We start from the raw sequence: 19,443 nt of genomic DNA on the forward strand, positions 1-19,443 counted from the left end.
AGTCCACACTAGCTGGAGCATTCTAGGGTTATGGTAAAATTATCGAGAGGGAGTTAGCTTATGAGCATCAATACAGTTGCCAGAGCTCTGAGACTTTATTGGACATACACTGTTGTGTACTTTATTTCGTGTAGATTATGTACAGAGCAATTGTTTTAATTCCATACAATTTTTAATTAATTTATTTATTTACATCCTAAACGCTGCCACACTTCCTGGCCCCCCCATGACAGAGTCCCTCCCACATCCCCTCTCCCCTCCTCCTCTGAGGAAGTGGTGCCCCCCAGGGTATCCCGCTACCCTGGTGCATCAGGTCTCTTTACAGGATTAGGCACATCATCTCCTACTAAGGCCAGAAAAAGTAACCGTGGAGACTGAGTTGTGTATCTGCTACATAAGTGTCAGGGACCTCAGTCCAGCCAGTATAGGCTCTTTGGACTTCTGACTAATAATATGCAAATTGAAGCATTTAGTAGGACTGTTATGTGACATTAACTGGGAAATATATTTGAAATGCAGTTATTTACAGATGACTAGAGGATATTTAAATGAGCAGGTACGTGATGAACAAGTCTCAATGTCACTCATCACACAAAGGTAAGAACAGAAACTTATAAGTCAGTCACTATGATTTTTTTTCAAATTTCCAAATGCTAGACACCTTTTGTAATAAAGTACTGAAAGTCTAATAAAAATCATGAGAACAAACCCAAGCTTATGTTTGTAAGTGAATATTGCTAAAGCAAAGACTATGTGAATCTATGCACCTTGAACTCTGTACCACTTGGGCTTTGTTTTGTTTTGTTTTATTAAAAAAAATTATGTGTCTCTTTAGAAAAGTATGTGGACAACTGCAGAAAAACTCGTGTTCCCACCCTGACTACCTTCCTTGCAAGTTCAAGGAAAAGACACAGGGAGAGGGTATCGCTTTGTAGTGCAGGCTGGCCTGGAACTCACGATGTAGCCCACGCTGCCTTTGAACCTTGACCTCCTGATTGGACCTCCTATGTTTTAGCAGGGTGGGCACCACCACACTCAGCTTATAAAACGCTGCTAACAAATCTAGAACTTCGTGTGTGGTAAGCAAGCAGACTACCAACCGAACTGCCTCTCAGTCCTCCAGGAAAGACCTGTACTAATCAAACACCACAGGAGGTTCAAGGTTTGCAGCTGGCTGGTTCTCCTGTAGGAGGACCGAGTGACCTAGTCCTTGTGACTGTGACAGTTTCAGTTTGCATGCAACCCTCCTAAATATCCATCTCTGACATGTGCAGCAGAGCATTCAGCCAGAAGACCTTGAGCCATTCAGACTGCTACCAGAACTTCAGATGGGACAGATAACCCTGCTCTTACTCTACAGAAGTCCTAGATTAACTTGTCCACTATGTAGGCTTAAATTTTTTCTCTAAACCTACTTTATCTAGGGTTCTTAAATACTTCAACATCCCTTCTAGCCCTCTGCCTTAGAGTTAGGGAAGAAAGAGGTTAATAAGACAAGGGGTTTGAAGACATACTCAGAAGTAGTTCATTGGGGGTGATTCCATTCTTCCTTGTCAGGATCCTGGCAGTCCAGACTGATAGCAAACACCAAACATGAATCAGTAGCAGCGGCTCAACCCAGTAAAAGCCACAAGGCTCCACCAAATTAGCATGAGTCAGCTGATGCAGCAAGAATCAACTGGAATACCACAGTAAGTTCCTTCGTGCACCTCTCTCTGTGAAGTGAAGACCAGTGATGAGTAGCCAAGACCAGAGAAGAAGCAAGAGCAGCCAAGAATTGCGTCAGTGAAGACCAGTGAGGTGTTGTGTGGCATCTAATGAAAGAGCATCCTCTCACTTTTTATGGAGTTCCACTTATACTCTTCCCAAATATCACGTGCCCTCTCAAGCATCCATTCCGGCTAAACATCACGCCTTCTTGTGTGTTTGCTTCAGTGAAACATCCTCACCTGTGTCTGCTTCAGCAAAATATCCTCTCACAAAACAGCTTCCAGAGGAGCATCATGTGACACAATTAAATTTCCAAAGAAACCCAGAAATTTCCACTTCACCAATATGCTTACATCAAACCTCCTCCTTCTGTTAAGAAGGGCCATCTTTCTCCTGGTGATGTGGTCCTGCAATCAGTTGTCCAAACTGTAGATAACCCTAGTAGGTAACCCTACTCCTAACAGGATTTGGTGGTGACAGACAGCCTCAAGATGCAGTCAGATTATCTCAAGATGGTAATGAGATAATTTTCACCAGAGATTCAAAGGGCAACCAAGCTCTATTATGGACTCTTGGATCTTCTGACCTTACTAAGACATGTCTTTGGGGAAGTGTTTTCAGTTGGAGGTTTCTTCTGGATGTTCCAGGTTATGATAATTAACATTTTGTTTAGTGAGACTTTTTTCTATGTAATATCACCTGGAGCCTTGTTTGTTATTCTAGCATTCTGGATGACTTCTTCACTGTGTGTTCTTTATCTATGTCTTCATGTATGTATAGAAAGTGACAGCCCAAAGGCTAACCAGATAGAGAAAACCCCAGAATATGTGAGCTTATGTATAAAATCAAACAAAAGAAACCATCGCAGTACAAATCATCCAAATGCTGTCTTATGAATATTAAAACTTTTGCTTATCATTTAACAGATGCTTGACAATATAAAACTGGAATTTCTACACTGCAGGCTTGTTGTTTGTTTGTTTGGTTGGTTTTGTTTTTTAAGACAGGGTTGCTCTATGTAGCTTTGGTGTCCTGGAAGCTGCTCTGTATACTAGGCCAGCTTCGAACTCAGAGAGTCACTTGCCTCCCAAGTGCTGAGATTAAAGGCCTGAACCACCTCCTAGCATACTGCAGGCTCCTATCAGATTGATAATAATTTACAGTTTTGTTTCAATTCCCTGATGCTTGGGAAAAGGTGTCTGAAAGAAATATAAAATTGATTGAAAAAGGAATATTTGCTTGTTTACCCAAATTATTTGGCTGTTAGATGCATACTACATTATTATTTAAATGTATGGTTCTTGTTCACAATCCTCAACTACTAGCTACACCCTAACTCTGAAGCTTAAAACTTATCTAAGCATGCTTGCTAAATGATAGCTTCTATTGGATACCTGTGTGCCGTTGCAAAGGGTGACCTGTATGGTTTCTAGAGATTGGGCTGCAGTCAACTTCTGATTGTTAGCCCCAAACAAATACACTCTCAAAAAACTCAAATTGTTTTGCCCTGGAAAACTGCTTTTGAAAGCTTTAAAGTTTTGGAGAATGTCTGGTGAGCATTGGTCAAATGGTTGTCTATACCATGGCATAATCACTCTAAGAAGGATGAGAAGACATCACATTTAGACAGTGCTCCAGGCATTGACGACTTCAGCTGAAGGGGAGTACAAAATACTCAGAAGGCAAATTACAACACAGTATGAATAAACGCTATCTGCATGTGTAAACTCTACTGGTAATTTAAAACCCAATGCAGTAATTCGTAATCTGACAAATATAAGTTAATGTTTAACCTTTAATATATTTAATGTTCTTATATTTTAGTCCTAATTCATCATTATCTCTCAAGCATTCTTCCTGCTAACCGTCATTTTGGGAATAAAGATTAGATTTGTCTCCCCCTTTGTTTTTTTTCTTCAAGTTAATAAATATTCATCTTTACCTCCCCCATTATCATAGGTGTGATTACTTAAATCCAGGTCTCATGTGACATATTTTCTAGTTACATCTGCTTTATGTCTCATAATTAATTTTTGAATATGTCTAGATAATTATTTAATTATTCTTTTGACAATACGATTACAAGGTCTTAAAATATATAACAGTGTGTACACATACTACTCTATAATGAATCAATAACACAAAAGCCAAATATTCAAACATCTGAAAATATACATATAGTCTGCTAACAATGCATGTGTTAATGAGGAGCTTTGTCAAAAGGAAACGATAAAAGAAAATAATGCTGTGAGTAGAGATGGTGGCAACAAAGTGGAGCGGGTAAGTGAACAAAAGTCCTGCTAGGCTATGTCTTACTAAAAGAAGTATAGAAGAGTCAGGAAGCTGGCTCAGTTACAAAGTTCAAACATGAGGGGGTGAGCTTGGATTCCTGTTGCTTATTAGCTACCCACGCTAAATCAAAGAGGTCTCAGTTCACTGAGAAATTCTGTCACAAAAAATAGAGACTGATAAAGGGAAGCACCTGTGGCAGACTTCTGAAGTACACACACACTACACACCACACAGACACACACATACCACACACAGACACACACACACACCACACATATACACACATACCACACACACACACCCCACACACAAACACACAGATACACCACACACACCACACACGTACACACAGAGACCACAAAGAGAGAGAGAGACAGAGAGAGAGAGAGAGACAGAGAGAGAGAGAGAGAGAGAGAGAGAGAGAGAAGAAAGTAAAGGAAGCAAAGTTAAACAAATCTGCTAATTATTAGCAGTGGTTAATTCTGGATGTTAAAGTTTTGGGTTATTGTTATTTTGTTGTAGAAAATATTTAATCTCAAATTGCATTTTCCACTCCAGCTTTGATCATTCAGTTCCCAGATAAAAGACACACAACCATATATTTATAATAAGCTTTCATCAGAGCGGGAAGATATTAACCCTCTAAACTGTGAGAACCTACTTCCCCATCAACAACACCAAATTATAATTTGCCGTATTTCATCTGGGCAGCTCAACTCCAATTGGCCAGCCTTTGTGGCCATGTTTTGAAAACTCACCTAACTTATGTCATTTCTCCTCTCTCCACAACTCTCAGACCACAAGCCTAGGAAATAGAAAATTTGTGCCTTTCTCTCTTCTGCCCACCTATTAGCTGTAAGCATCCTTATTTACCAGTCAGGATAACTTGGAGGTCAAGGTTACAGGCAGATTTTCTTATCCTTAGGGGCAACCAGGCCTTGGGAACCAGTATTTAGCATTACAATACATAGCAAAAGCTTTCTTTAGGATGTTGCCCTGTTCCTTTTAAGTTTCAAGGACTGTGGAAAAGAAAGGAGAAAGGAATGACAGAGGGAGGAAAGAAGGAAAGGAAGACCAGAGGAAGAAAAGCAGTAAGGAGAAGAGGAGGAATGGAGTCTGGAGGAATGGTCAGAAGAACGAAGAAGGGGAGGTGTTAAGGGAGGAATTCTCTTGATGATTGTTTAGATAATGTATTTTAAAAACTAAGAACATTGAGAAAAGGTAGAAATTTGGCATAGTGTTAGTAACAAAGATGAGGACTGGTAACAGAGTTCAGTAGTGGTAAGCTTGTCTGTATGCACCAAAGCTCTGGTTTAACCCTTAGTACTGTAGAAAGTAACAATGGCGGTAACAATGAAGATGAGAGATTAAGAAAGAACAAGAAAGAGAGAATGAAAGAGAGGAAGAAAGAGAGAAAGAAAGAAAGCAAAAAAGAGAGGAGAGAAAAAGAAGAAGAAATAAGAGGGAGGAAAGGAAGCCAAGGAGAAGGATGGAGGGACAGACGGAGGGAAGAAGGAAGGGAGAGGGAAAGAGAAGGAAGGGGAAGAAGAGTGAAGAGGAAGGGAAGAATAAAAGAAAACTCTGCAAAGGTGTTCACACAGTGGAGGTGAAGATGGAGAACATTTTCTAATTTGCTAGACCCAGCGGGGTACAAAAAAAACACTTACTAGATACAATCATTAAATTTAGGAATTGTAGACCACCCTGAGCATTTCAAGGAAGTAATCTCTTCCCTGAAAAAAATTCGGAGCAAAATCTACATTCAAAATCGAAAGGGTCAAAAGCTGATAGGTCTCCTGGGGACTGTCCTGGGATCCATGCTAAATGGTATCAATGTAGGATAAAAAGAAAAGAATCAAGGTTGGACCTACCCAGGAAGCTCTGCAGTACTGAACAGAGAGAAGAGAGGAAGGTAATGTTCCTAGGTTACTTTTATCCATTTTTATCTACACCCCCTTTGTAAAATAAACCAACTGCCTACCCTTGCTTTAAGCACTGAGCTTGTGTACGGTCCTCCTTGCTCCCCGAGTGCGCTGTCATATTTAGTGCTCCTGTCTCTCTACACCTAGAAATTCAGACCCCTCGCCCATCTACTTCCATTTGTTTTGAGAGTTTCTTCTGCCATGGTTATTGCTTTCTCCAGAGTTCAGCATTCCGTGTTTTTGTGTGCCCAACCAATCTACCTGTTCCAAGAAGCAGCTCTTAATAAGCCCTCACCTTCAGTGATCACACACTTCTATCTTCCTAAATTGACGGCCAGGTCTGTCTCCACTCTTTCATTTTCCGTATTAGTACCTAGCACAGAGTATTTCTCAGTGCACATCAGACACTTACCCTGTCCTTAAATATAGTTAAATAGACATCTAACCCAAGTGCACCTAAATATATTTTCAAATATATTTAGCAAACAGAGGTATCACGGGGAGCACAAAGCACCTTGACAGAATCAGACGTCTTGGCTTTTATATAAGAAGTAACATTAACATTCAAAGTTCTCCCTCCCCAATTGTCTTAGCCACAGCCTTTCTCCTTTAATCTGCGTCCTACAGTTACAATACTACGCCACCAAAGATCTCATTTATTTCAGGTTCAAGTGACCTACATACTAGAGTTGTTCTAAGGGAGCTATATCGGAACTCTTTGACATAAAAGAACTCCCATTCTACATTGCATATGGAAAGCAAATTACCATAGCAGTTCCCCTCCAAGAGTAGATAATGAATACAGTGGTCAGAATCCAGCATCTGCACCACGTGTCCGTCCCCCCCACCTCCTCTTTCTTTCTTTCTTTCTTTCTTTCTTTCTTTCTTTCTTTCTTTCTTTCTTTCTTTTTTCTTCCACCCTGTCATTTTTGAGTCTGGCCTTTATCAAAAATGGTTATTTCAAAAGACCCAATGTAGGCAATAAAACTGTGTTGCACACAGGATATTGTAAGTCGGCTCTTACAACCTGTCAGTGGGCACTGCGGAGCGCGGCCCATTGCTCACAGTTAATACAGAAAAATTATCAGAACTAACAGAGGGGAATGGAGACAGGCTACCTCAGATAACAAACCCCGATCTCCGTTTTTTAGAGTGTGTCAACTTAAAAGGACACCCTTATACTATTGGTGTGGAAGTCTGTTCCTGACAGCCTGTGGAGTTAGCATTCACCAAGGACTTTTAATTAAGCAGAGTAGGTGTTTATGTCAACAGGAAAGGAAGACTTGCCAAGCCTTCCGCATTGTAGACCAGATCAGAGCACAATCCGGGGGAGGCTTCAGTCACCATAACCCGTAAGCACATGTCCCCCAAGGAAAGAAATTTTTAAATGTTCCTTTTTCTCAGCACTGACAGTGTTTTTGAGACCAAGTGAAAGGAAATTAACCCCAATTCAGAATTTCCCTCCCTCCTCTGCAAACCTCAGAGCTACCAAGGAGAGATTATTTTTAATTCGCTGCTCTTCCTGACTCTCCGTTATTGTTGTTCCACATTTTAATCTCAGAGCCTGGCAGCCCCATCCTCCTCACCCTCCCACCAGACGCCACGTACAACCAGGGAAGGCAGAACTCTTTGTTGAGTTTTCCCGTGGCCTACTTCTGCAGCTGGCGCCTCGTCTCCCGCTGCACTAAATCGACACTTCTGGAAGCAGCAGCTTCAGAGTGACTGACGAGAGCCATTGCTTGCACAAGTGTCAATTTAGTGCAGCAGGGGACAGAGTCGCAGCTGTAGCAGGAGAGAGGCCTATTCCAACTTAGAAAACAATTGCAAAAAATACTGGAGGGAGGGGAGCCTGGCTGAGGAAGAGAAAGGATGGGGAAAAACAAGAAGGGGAAGAGCAGAACAGAAAAGACAGGAGTAGGGGAGATAAATCAGTAAACAAACGCCTAAAGAAGATTGAATTCGCTTTGTCCTAGGATAGAAATATCTTGTTTCTCTAAACTTAGATATATACCTTTTACATAGCTATATTTTATATGCATTATGAAGCTACCATCGACCTGTACCTCTCAAAAGCAAAACAAATCGCCAAAGAGTTGGACCAATAAATTCTAACCTGGTGTTGAGTACCGTCAGATCGGTTGAGTGCCCCTAAGAAATGGTTCTGAACTGTTTCAGTTATAGACTTAAGAACGAGGCCAAGAAAATAGTGAGATTTGGTTCTTGCACACAACAGTGTGCCATCCACACATAAAGAAGAAATTAATTGAAAGATGGAAATTAGAGAATTAGCTACGAATAAGCTGCATTAAGAAGGAATCAGTTCTACTCTTTTGTTTTCTTCTTTAGCGTTCTATGAACATTTCTACTCATGCTCACACACGGGGACTGCTCTGCAACAACTGTTTCACACAGGCAATGGGGTCTTAGTAGTAAATGCTGGTTTTTCCAGACATGAGGACAGATAATTCCAACAGCTCTTGTTGAAAAGGTGATAATTTGCTGTTCACATACACACATGCACAGAGATATAGGATATATTAATTTGTATGTATATGTTAATGTATATTAATATCTCCTATATATGGATATATGGTGATATCAATATCAATTGTTTATGTGCATGTACAGAGAAATGCATATGGATACATGCATGTATATGAACACATGCATATCTATACAAATATCCTGTATGAATATATGTGTGTATCATTTGATATCTTTCGAAATTTACATTGTGACTCTTGACATGTTTGAGGAGGAGTGTGCTTTCTGACATACTCTTAGAGTGACATGTTTATCTATTCCAGAGATTCACAGCAAGTTGTCCTCACATCCACCACTCTGTCCACCTGCACAGCTTTACTTTTGAGGAAGGTAATAGCAAATAAACATGTATGTGAATGCTAACCTGTTTTGGGCACTTGAGTTCATTGACTCATTGAATTTTCGTGAATTCAATGCATTCACTTTTTCCCTCATGCTGATTATGACGATAAAATGGGGAAACCATCCTACTGTCAAAGATGTAGAGCCTCCTCCATGGTGGTGCGGTGCTTGGAGCCAGAGGACGGGCAGCCTGCATCCTTAGAACTGCACTGGTCTCCTATTCCTTGACTGCTTCTGTAAGAAGACAGATACTCAGCAGTAGTCAGCAAAAGAATCCTACACAGTAGTTAGCAAATCGCACAACACCTACAAGACTGGGCAACAAGTCAGAAGCCATTTCAACTCAACACTAGGAGCGAGACTCTTGCTTGCCTCAGATATCCCACGTTCCCCGGTAGTGCCTCCTGGACATCTTGATCTCCCTGTTTTTCTTTCTAATAAAACTATCTTGGAGCATACCTCACCCTGCCGCATGAAGAATTACTTCATTTCATGGTCCCAAATGAACATTTCTCATTAAGTTCCACTATACCATATTGCCAAATTCAATAGTTTGCAGTTACAAATAGCAAGATGGAATCTTTCAGGTAAATAATTTCGTAAAGTGACCCCTCCTTACATAAAATCAACTTTTGGATGATGTAATAGAAAAACTAGTAAAAAGAAAGGGGTTAAATCAATATAGAAATGAATTTATGTGACAATATATAAAAATGAAGTGTGAATTTACTGGATGAAAGGGTGTGGATACATGCACTTTAAACTTTGATAAGTATTCCCAATGTGTCCTTCATACATCTCGAGAGAGTTTTCACTCCCTCCTATATTTAGATCTGCCTGTTTTCCCACTCCATGGCTAACATAAACTCTGGCTCTTTGCCCATCAAAGTGACAAAACTTACATCTTAATTTTAGCTTTCGTTTCTCTCACACGAGTAAGTTTGAACATCTTGGAGTCTAAGAATCTGCTCTTCTCGTCTTTGAAGAAATGTTCATTTTTTTCCTCCAAATTCTGTTTCCTTCTCCATCTTGTTCTCACTGATTTGTAGGTAATCGTTTGGGATCAAAGTATTTGCAAATTAGTTTAAATAAAATTAATATCACCATGCTTTTGAATTTGCAAATCTAAAAAGTAAAAGTATTTTTTCTTTTGTACCACCTACTGTGCTTTTTAGACTATATCGAGAAAACATAACTTTATGGCTAAAAATAATGTGGATTTTAGAGCTATTTTGTATTTTCCCATTGTTATAGATAGCATATTTTCCTAGAACACTTAATTTTTGTTGAGACTTTCTGAGATTTCCAAGTAACTGAAAAAATGTGATTATAATTTCTTCTAACATATATATATATATACGCCAAGCAAAATATATCTTCTAGTAGATATATGATATATATATATATCATATAAATTATATTCTCAAATTATAACATATTGCCAAATCCAATAGTTGCAGTTACAATTAACAATATAAAATGGAATCTTTCATGTAAATTATTTTGTGAGGTACCCTTTCTTATGTAAAATCAAGTTTGATATTGATTTATTTGGTAGTTGATATATATATATATATATATAATTTCTTTCTCTTTCACTTGATAATTACAAAAGGTGGTTTTGTCCCAGCAGTAAAGCATCCACCTAGAATCCTCCAAATGATCAAAAATTAATTAATTAAAAAGTATTTAAAAAGTAATTCTTCAACCCTGATTTAATCCTTTTCTCATTTAGGGAATTGAAACCGGGGCTTCATTTCTATTGGGAGAGCTGACATTACAAAAGTAGGAAGGAGAAACGTTGATGAGGAGGTGGAGAAATTAGATTCTGCAAATGTTGTTGGTATGAAAAGATTGCAGCTGTTTTACAAAACAGTTTTGACAGTGCCTCAAATATTGAAACATGGAAGGCTTAGATAGCCTAGCATTTCCAAGCCTAGAAAAAATGAATACTTATATGTGGTTTGTTATTTATGATCCAAAAGTTGGGCACAGCACCAAGTTTGTCTGCAGATGGATTAACAAATAATGTGGTATATCCATTCAGCAGATAAAAATGAATGGGATCCTAATAAATGGATAAACCCAGAAAATATCATACTAAGAAAAATGAGTTCACAGAAAAATGATAGCATGCCTATGTTATCTTGTTATATGAAAATGTCTAAAATCGGCTAATGTACAGATAATAAGATAGATTTATGGTTGGTCAGAGCAGAGGAAAGGCTGGAAGGAATGGCTTCAGGAAAGGAGAGGAACTTTAAATAATATAGGCTTTCTTTACAGGGTAGTAAAAAGATGCTATAAACAATGATATTGAAGATTGCATGAGTCTATAAATACACTAAAAGCATCAATTGTACATAATTGGGGGGGTGAATGATCCTAAATAGATGCTCAATTAACACCATGGATGTTAATTTTTTCTTTATTTTCTAAGCAGGAATCAACTCATTTAAATGATTTATCAATTAAACACTAATGTATTTATTCAACAATCATTTGACAAACACTATTAAATACTGAATTTGGACCAAGAGGCAAAGAGAAAACGTCAAAGGGTTCTGAAAGAATTGGCAGAGGAGATTGACATCAATGGAATTGAAGTCAGAAGATGATATATATCATATGCGAAGTCAATTCACAGACGTTAAGGGTCAAGAAAGGTCAAGATGGTCAAGGGGGAAAGGACACTAAACAGAAGTGTGTGTGATTCTAGGTTTAAAGTGCATAGAGATGATAGGAGATAACTGACTCAAGTAAGGTAACTCCCAGTGTCTTATTTCTACTGCCTTCATCGTACAGAGGTCAGTTAGCATACAAAAGGTTTGATGATGTGTTAGCTTTCTCATTACACGGGGAAACTGAGTTTTGCGAGGCAATCACACAATTCTTGGATCTCTTATTCTAATTCTGGTGGGCTTAGGCAACATCCTTTCTGTAGGCTGTAACTTAGACAAGATTTGATCCAGATGCTACATGAACTGAAGTGAAGAGGCATCTAAGATCCAAAGGAAGAAAATTTAATTTTTGGCATAATGGTATTTCTCCTAGTGCCTATCTTATTTGAACAGACCTATTCTATACCCATTTTTTCTGAATTCATAAAAGGTAATACTTCCTCCTGAAGTTGTCCCAATAATCTAGCATTATAAATTGCTTTTGCCTATTGCTTGGGATGCACCATTTCACCTCTGCAGTACCTCAAACTTAAAGAATAGTCATATATCACACAGAAGACACCTCGAAGGGTGTTCAACATAGTTCAAATGACTTCTAAATTTAAAAATAAAACAACCTCCTCCCGAGGATGTCACACCATTGTTTATCTTGTGTGCAATAGGATGGGAGTGGAGACAGTGACCTTCAGATACAAGACTGATTTCTTTATAGTATGCCATTTTCAAAGACCTACCTTTAGAGATCTTCATATCTAGAAAGTTCACTGAGTTTTGTACTAGATACTTCTTATTGAGGTTACATATACTCTCATGAACACACACACACACACACACACACACACACACACACACACATACACACACACACAATTTCCCAGAACACTGAACTACTTATTTCTAACCACATCATATTAAGAACATGACTTCTATTCACTTCTCCTGTTGTTTTTTCCCCTTCTCATATGGGTTTAAATCCCACCCTCCCCCAAACTCACTTTATTTACCCTACAGTACTCCAGATTCTTTGGGCTCTTCTAAACATATATTCCAAATTTTTGTGTTTTCTTGTGTCCTATATGTAATAAGGAAACTAGCAGTTCTCACATCAAAGAGAAGACACACCCCTTTTTTGATAGTAGACTTCACCATCAAACCATTTTGAGTTTTTGCTATAAAAGAAAGAAATATTCTAATATCTATTTTTTTAAAAAGTTTTTAAGGATAAGCACACAAATAAAAATAAAGTACCATAGCCTATTGCCTAACATGAAAGAGAATAGACTTACTGGACACAACCTAGAATTTCACAATCGTAATGTAACATACATTTGTCTCCATCAGAAGAGGTCATCTTGATCCTATCTAAGGAACATATGTCTGAAAAAGCTACACATCTTTAGTGAGTCCTGATTCTAAAGTAAACACCTAAGACAGTCTGTGGTTGTTTTAATCAAATGCAATTTTCCTACTTATTTTTTTTGACACAGTGTGATTGCTATCCAATTGTAAAACTATTTTTATGACACGGATGTGGTGGATGCAGGTGGATGGGGGGCTATGTGCAGGGTCTCTTGTTATCAGAAGAAGTCCTGAAATGAAGTAGAACCAGAGCTAGCAGGATCTGTGAACTGCCCATGGATGATGCTGAGAACCAAACTCATGGCTGCAGAGCCATTCATTCTAATTTAATAGACTTTGTGGCATGGCCTGATTATTATCCTTCTAACACAAGCATTTTATCTTCGTGAATCTCATGTTCTAGCTTCTTTATTTCTTCGTTTGATTTTTGAAACTTACTTGCTCTCCTCTTTACTCTTGATTATTGGGATCAACTTTTTATGTTGGTTGTGTTTGTCCTTTGTTCTTGCCATGTGTATTAATATATCTTGCAATCGTTACTTTTTAAGCCCTTGAATATTGTATTTGAGCTGGATTTGTATGACTTTCTCAGCAGAGTGAAAGAACCCCGAGGAAACATTAAGCCGAAGGCTATAATATATAATGCAAAAGATCTAGTGTAGACTCTGCAGTCTCTGTGCATGCTGCCTTCTTCGCAGCCAGTTCATATGTGCTTTCCTCATGTTGATTTAGAGGGCCTTGATTTCTTGGTGTCCTCCATCCCCTCTGGTTCTTACACTCTTTCTGCATCCTCTTCCATAGGGTTCCCTGGGCATTTCTGAGAGGGATATGACTGAGACATCTCATTTAGTGCTGAGTGGTCAAGGTCTCTCAGTCTGCATATTGTCTGGTTGTGGACCTCCGACTTTGGTTTCCCTCTGCTTCAGTAGGAATCTTCTTTGGTGATGGCCAAGCAATGCACTGATCTAGGAGTGTAGCTGAAAGTCAATAAGAGTTGCTTTTATTGCTACTTTTTCTTCTCTTTTCTGTTTATATAACAGTAGTATTTGGTTCTCCCTAGGTCCATGGGCTATCTAGTCTCAGGGTCTTGGTCACCCAAGCAGTGTCAATTATGCTTAATATCTTGTGGCGTAGTCCTTAAGTCAAATCAAATACTGGTTGGTTCTTCACACAAGCTTAGTGCTGCCACTGCACTAGCATATCTTACAAAAAGGACACCTTTGTCTATCAGAGGGGTTGTGACATTGTCTATCAGAGGGGTTGTGACTGAGTTGGTGCTTCTGTTCCTCTTTTGGTATCATGTGAAGTACCTTTCCTGTACCAAAGAGGCTAGAATGGAGGGGTGAAGGCTCTATGTAGGCACCAGGATGACGTCTTCACATTGAATGAGTTATACAGGTTTTTTTTTCAACAATGGGATGTTGCCGTCAGTTTTTTGAAAGGAACCAATAATCTTGGCAGCAGCATGGATTGCTTGGGGAATCCCATGAGACCCCTTTGACCAATTCAACTGGATGTAACCCAGTCCTTGGACTGGAAGTTTAATTTGGTAACAGAGATGACCAGTTGGGGCTCTCTGTCCCATTCCCCAATATTTGGTGATTTTGTTTAGATCACTTTCATATTTGTATATATTTTAGGAAGCTTCTATCAGAAATCGTGCTTTTATTTTTTAATGTGCGCATTTTAATTAATTAATTTATTTTATTGGATATTTTATGTATTTACATTTCAAATGTGATCCCATTTCCCCCTCTTCCCTTCTGCTATCCTTCATCCCCCTGCTTCTATGAAGATGCTCCCACTCCCACCTGCCCACTCCCATGCACCCACTCCTACCTCAACACCCTGCCATTCCCCTACACTGGGGAAACAAATTTTCACAGGACCAAGGGCTTCTCCTTCTACTGATTCTAGGCAATGCCATCCTCTGCTGCATATGCATCTGAAGCCATAAGCTCTACCCATGTGTACTCTGTGGTTGGTGGTTTATTCCTTGGGAGCTCTGGGAGGTCTGGTTGGTTGATATTGTTGTTTTTCCTATGAGATTGCAAACCCTTCCAGCTCCTTCAGTCCTCTGTGTAATAACTCCATTGCAGGCATCCTCATCTGTATCAGTGAGGCTCTGGTAGAGCCTCTAAGAAGATATCCATATCAGGCTTCTGTCAGCAAGCATTTCTTGGCTTCAGCAATAGTGTCTGGGTTTGGTGGCTGCACATGGGATGGATCCCCACGTGGGGCAGTCTCTGGATGGTCTTTCTTTCAGTCTCTGCTCCAGTCATTGTTCCTGTATTTCCTCCTGTGAATATTTTGTTCCCCCTTCTAAGAAGGACTGATGCATCCACACTTTGGTCTTCCTCCTTCTTGAGCTTCATCTGATCTGTGAATTATTTCTGAGTTTTGGGGTTAATATCCACTTATCAGTAAGTACATGCCATGAGTGTTCTTTTCTGACTGGGTTACTTCCCTCAAGATTATATTTTCTAGTTTTATCCATTTGCCTATGAATTTCATGAAGTCATTGTTTTTAATAGCTGAGTAGTACTCCATTGAGTATATGTACCACATTTTCTGTATCCATTCCTCTATTGAATGACATCTGAATTCTTTCCAGCTATTATAAATAAGGTTGCTATGAATATAGTGGAGCATGTATCCTTGTTATATGTTGGAGCATCTTTTGGGTGTATACCCAGGAATGGTATCACTGGGTCCTTAGGTAGTACTATATCCAATTTTCTGATCTTTGACAAAGGAGTTAAAACCAATCAATGAAAAAAAAGCATTTTCAACAAATGGTGCTGGTTCAACTGGGGTCAGCATGGAGAAGAATGCAAATCAACCTATTCTTATCTCCTTGTACAAAGCTCAAGTCCAAACGGATCAAAGACCTCCATATAAAACCACATATACTGAAACTAATAGAAGAGAAAGTAGGGAAAAGCCTAGAACACATGGGCACAGGGGAAATTTTCCTGAACAGGACACCAAATGTCTTATGCTCTAAGATCAAGAATCAACAAATGGGACCTCATAAAATTGAAAAGCTTCTGTAAGGCAAAGGACACTTTCATTAGGACAAAGGGGCAAGCAACAGATTGGGAAAAGATCTTTACCAATCATATATCTGAGAGAGAGCTAATATCCAAAATATACAAAAAACTCAGGAAGTCAGCTGCCACAGAATCAAATAATCCTATTAAAAATGGGGTTCAGAGCTAAACAAAGAGTTCTCAACTGAAGAATATCAAATGGCTGAGAAGCACCTAAAAAAATGTTCAACATCCTTAGTCATCAGGGAAATGCAAATCAAAGCAACCCTGAGATTCCACCTCACACCAGTGAGAATGGCTAAGATCAAAAACTCAGGTGACAGCAGATGCTGACGAGGATGTGGAGAAAGAGGAACACTCCTCCATTGTTGGTGGGATTGCAAGCTGGTACAACCATTCTGGGAATCAGTCTGGAGGTTCCTCAGAAATTACACTTTTAGGTTCATATTGCACCTGGAGTCTTGACAGATACGGTTCCTTTCCTTCTCTCAGCTCTTATTATCTCAAAGAATTGAGAACTGTCACAGTGCAAAGGGAAGAAGATGGAAGGACTTCAATTCAGATCAGAGGAAAGCACACTCTTAAGTGGCAGGAATGGCCAATGGCCAGAGAAACCATTGTGTTATCTATAGTTTGGCAGGCTTAATTCTACTTCTAATGCCTCTGGAGCATATATCCTGTTTAATTTGACCATTTTAAGGGGAGACAATGGTATGTCCAAATTCCTTTTTTTTTAATTTTTTTTAAAATTTATTTATTTTTATACTACAGATTTTATTCCTCTCCTGGTCCACCTCTGCTCCCGACAGTTCCATATCTGATACCTCCTCCCTGCACAACCCCACCCTCCTCCACAAGGATATCCCCAACCCACCCACCCCACCAGACATCTAAACTTTCTGGGGCCTCCAGTCTCTTAAGGGTTAGGTTCATCTTCTATGACTGAACTCATATGTGTGTTGGTGGCCTCATCTCAGTGGTGTATGCTGTCTTGTTGGTGATCCAGTGTCTGAGAGATCTCAGAGGTCCTGGTTAATTGGTCCTGCTGGTCCTCCTACAGGGTTGCCCTCTTCCTCAGCTTCCTCAAACTTTTCCCTAATTCAACCAGATGGGTCAGCAGCTTCTGTTCATTGGTTGGGTGCCCATATCTGTATCTGACTCAGCTGCTTGTTTTGTCTTTTGGAGGGCACTCATGATAGGTCCTGTTTTATGAAAGCCCCATAGCCTCAGTAATGGTGTCAGGTCTTGGGGACTCCCCTTGAGCTAGATCCCACTTTGGGCCTGTCCCTAGATCTTCTTTTCCTCAGGGTCTTTTTCATTTCCATCCCTGAATTTCTTTCAGACAGAAAGAATTATGGGTCACAGCATTGACTGTGGGATAGCAATCCCATCCCTCACTTAATGCCCTGTCTTTCTGCTGGAGGTGGGCTCTACAAGTTCACTGTCCCCACTGTAAGGTCCCTCTCTTTCAGTCCTGAGAGTCTCTCACTTCCCAGGTCTCTGGTACATTCTAGAGGGTCCTCCTAATTTCCTTTCTCCTGAGGTCACCTGTTTTCGTTGTTTCTGCTGGCCCTCGGGACTTTAGTCCTTTTCCCCTACCCAATACCAGATCAGGTTCCCCTCTCGCACACCCCCATTCCCTTCCCTTCCCCTGTCCCTCCCTCCCTCCCCCCTTGTGGTTGCTTTTTTTCTCCCTCCCAAGTGGGACTGACTTCTTCATTGGGCCCTTCAACCTGTTGACCATTTTGAGTTCTGTGGACTGTATCTTGGGTATTCTCTACGTTTTCTTTTTAGCTAATATCTACCTATTAGTGAGTACATACCCTGCATGTCCTTTTGGGTCTGAGTAACCTCACTCAGGATGATATTTTCTAGTTCCATCCATTTGCCTGCAAACCTCAGGATGTCCTCATTCTTAATAGCTGAGTAGAATTCCATTGCGTAAGTGAACCACTATTTCTGTATTCATTGTTCTGTTGTGGGACATCTGGGTTATTTCCAGCTTCTGGCTATCACAAATAAGGCTGCTATGAACATAGTGGAACACTTGCTCCTGTGGCATGGTGGGGGATCTTTTGCGTATATTCCTAAGAGTGATATTTGTTTAGGTAAGTCTGCAGACATTTTTTTTCTTTTACACACACAGTCAATTTTATTAGAATGTCTATGAATACTTTCATAGCTATACTTGAAACTGGTGAAAATGTTATACAAAGGAAATCTAGACTCCTTTGACATGATTGCTTTAGCAAAGTATTTGATTAAATCAAAGCCTATGTTATATTGATATGATATAATGAGAAGAATCATTCTTTAATTTTTTATTAATCATTCATTTATTTATATCTCAAATGATATCCCACTTCCCAGTTCCCCCTCCACCCACCCCCATCCCATGATACCCTACTTCCCAGTTACCACTCCACCCACCCACCCGTCCTACATCTGCTCTCCCCACTACCCTTTGTCTCTATGAGAGTGCTCCCCCACCTACACTCTCCTGCTCTACCACTCCAGAAATCCCCTACTCTGGGGCATCAAACCTCCCTGAGACCAAGGACCTCTCTGCCCATTGCTCTCAGGCAAGTCCATCCTCTGCTACATATGTATTTGGAGCCATGGATCCTGCAGGTACACTCCTTGTTTTGTGGTCCAGACTCTGGGAGAACTGGTAGCCAGGCCATCCTACGTTATTCTTCCAATGGTGTTGCAATCCCCTTCTGTTCCTCCAGTCCTTCTGTCAACTCCACCACCAGGTTCCCTGGGTTCAGTCTGTCGGCTGGCTCCAAGCCTCCACATCTGCATAGGTCAGCTGCTGGCCAGACTTCCTCAGGAACTGCCACACTGGATTCCTGTCAGCAAGCACCTCTTGACCAACAGTGTTGGGTTTGCTGTCTGCAGACATGATGTATCCTTAAGTAGGACCGTCTACGGTTGGCCCTTCCTTCCATCTCTGTTCCATTTTTGTCCCTGTTCTTGCTTTGAATGGGAACATTTTTGGGTTAAAAAAAACTTTGAGATGGGTGAATGGTCCCATCCCTCAACCAGGGGCTGTGCTTATCTACTGGTGGTGGTCTCCACAGGTTCTATCTTCCCCTTCTCTGTGCATTATGGCTAAGTCCAGGGAGCCTCACGTTTCTCTGGTGTCTGGGAGCCTCCAGTGGCAATCCCCAGCTCCTCATCCCTCCTGCTACCTATTTCAATTTCCTGACCCTCTGTACCTTTCTCAATTCTCCAGTTTCTGATACTGCCAACCTTATTTTCTCCCTCTCTTTCCTCCCTCCCTTGTCCCCCTATCCTTCCTGCTCCCACAATTGTCCTGTTTCCCTCTCAGTGCAGGACTCTGAGATTCCACCTCACACCAGTCAGAATGGCTAAGACCAAAATCACAGGTGACAGCACATGACATCAAAGATGTGGAGAAAGAAACACACTCCTTCATTGCTGGTGGGACTTCAAGCTGGGAAAACTACTTTGGAAATCAGTCTAGTGGTTCCTGAGAAAATTGGAAATAGTTCTACCTGAAAACCCAGGTATACC

The sequence above is a fragment of the Rattus norvegicus genome, chromosome 2, assembly GCF_036323735.1.
Source record: "Rattus norvegicus strain BN/NHsdMcwi chromosome 2, GRCr8, whole genome shotgun sequence".
NCBI lineage: Eukaryota > Metazoa > Chordata > Mammalia > Rodentia > Muridae > Rattus > Rattus norvegicus.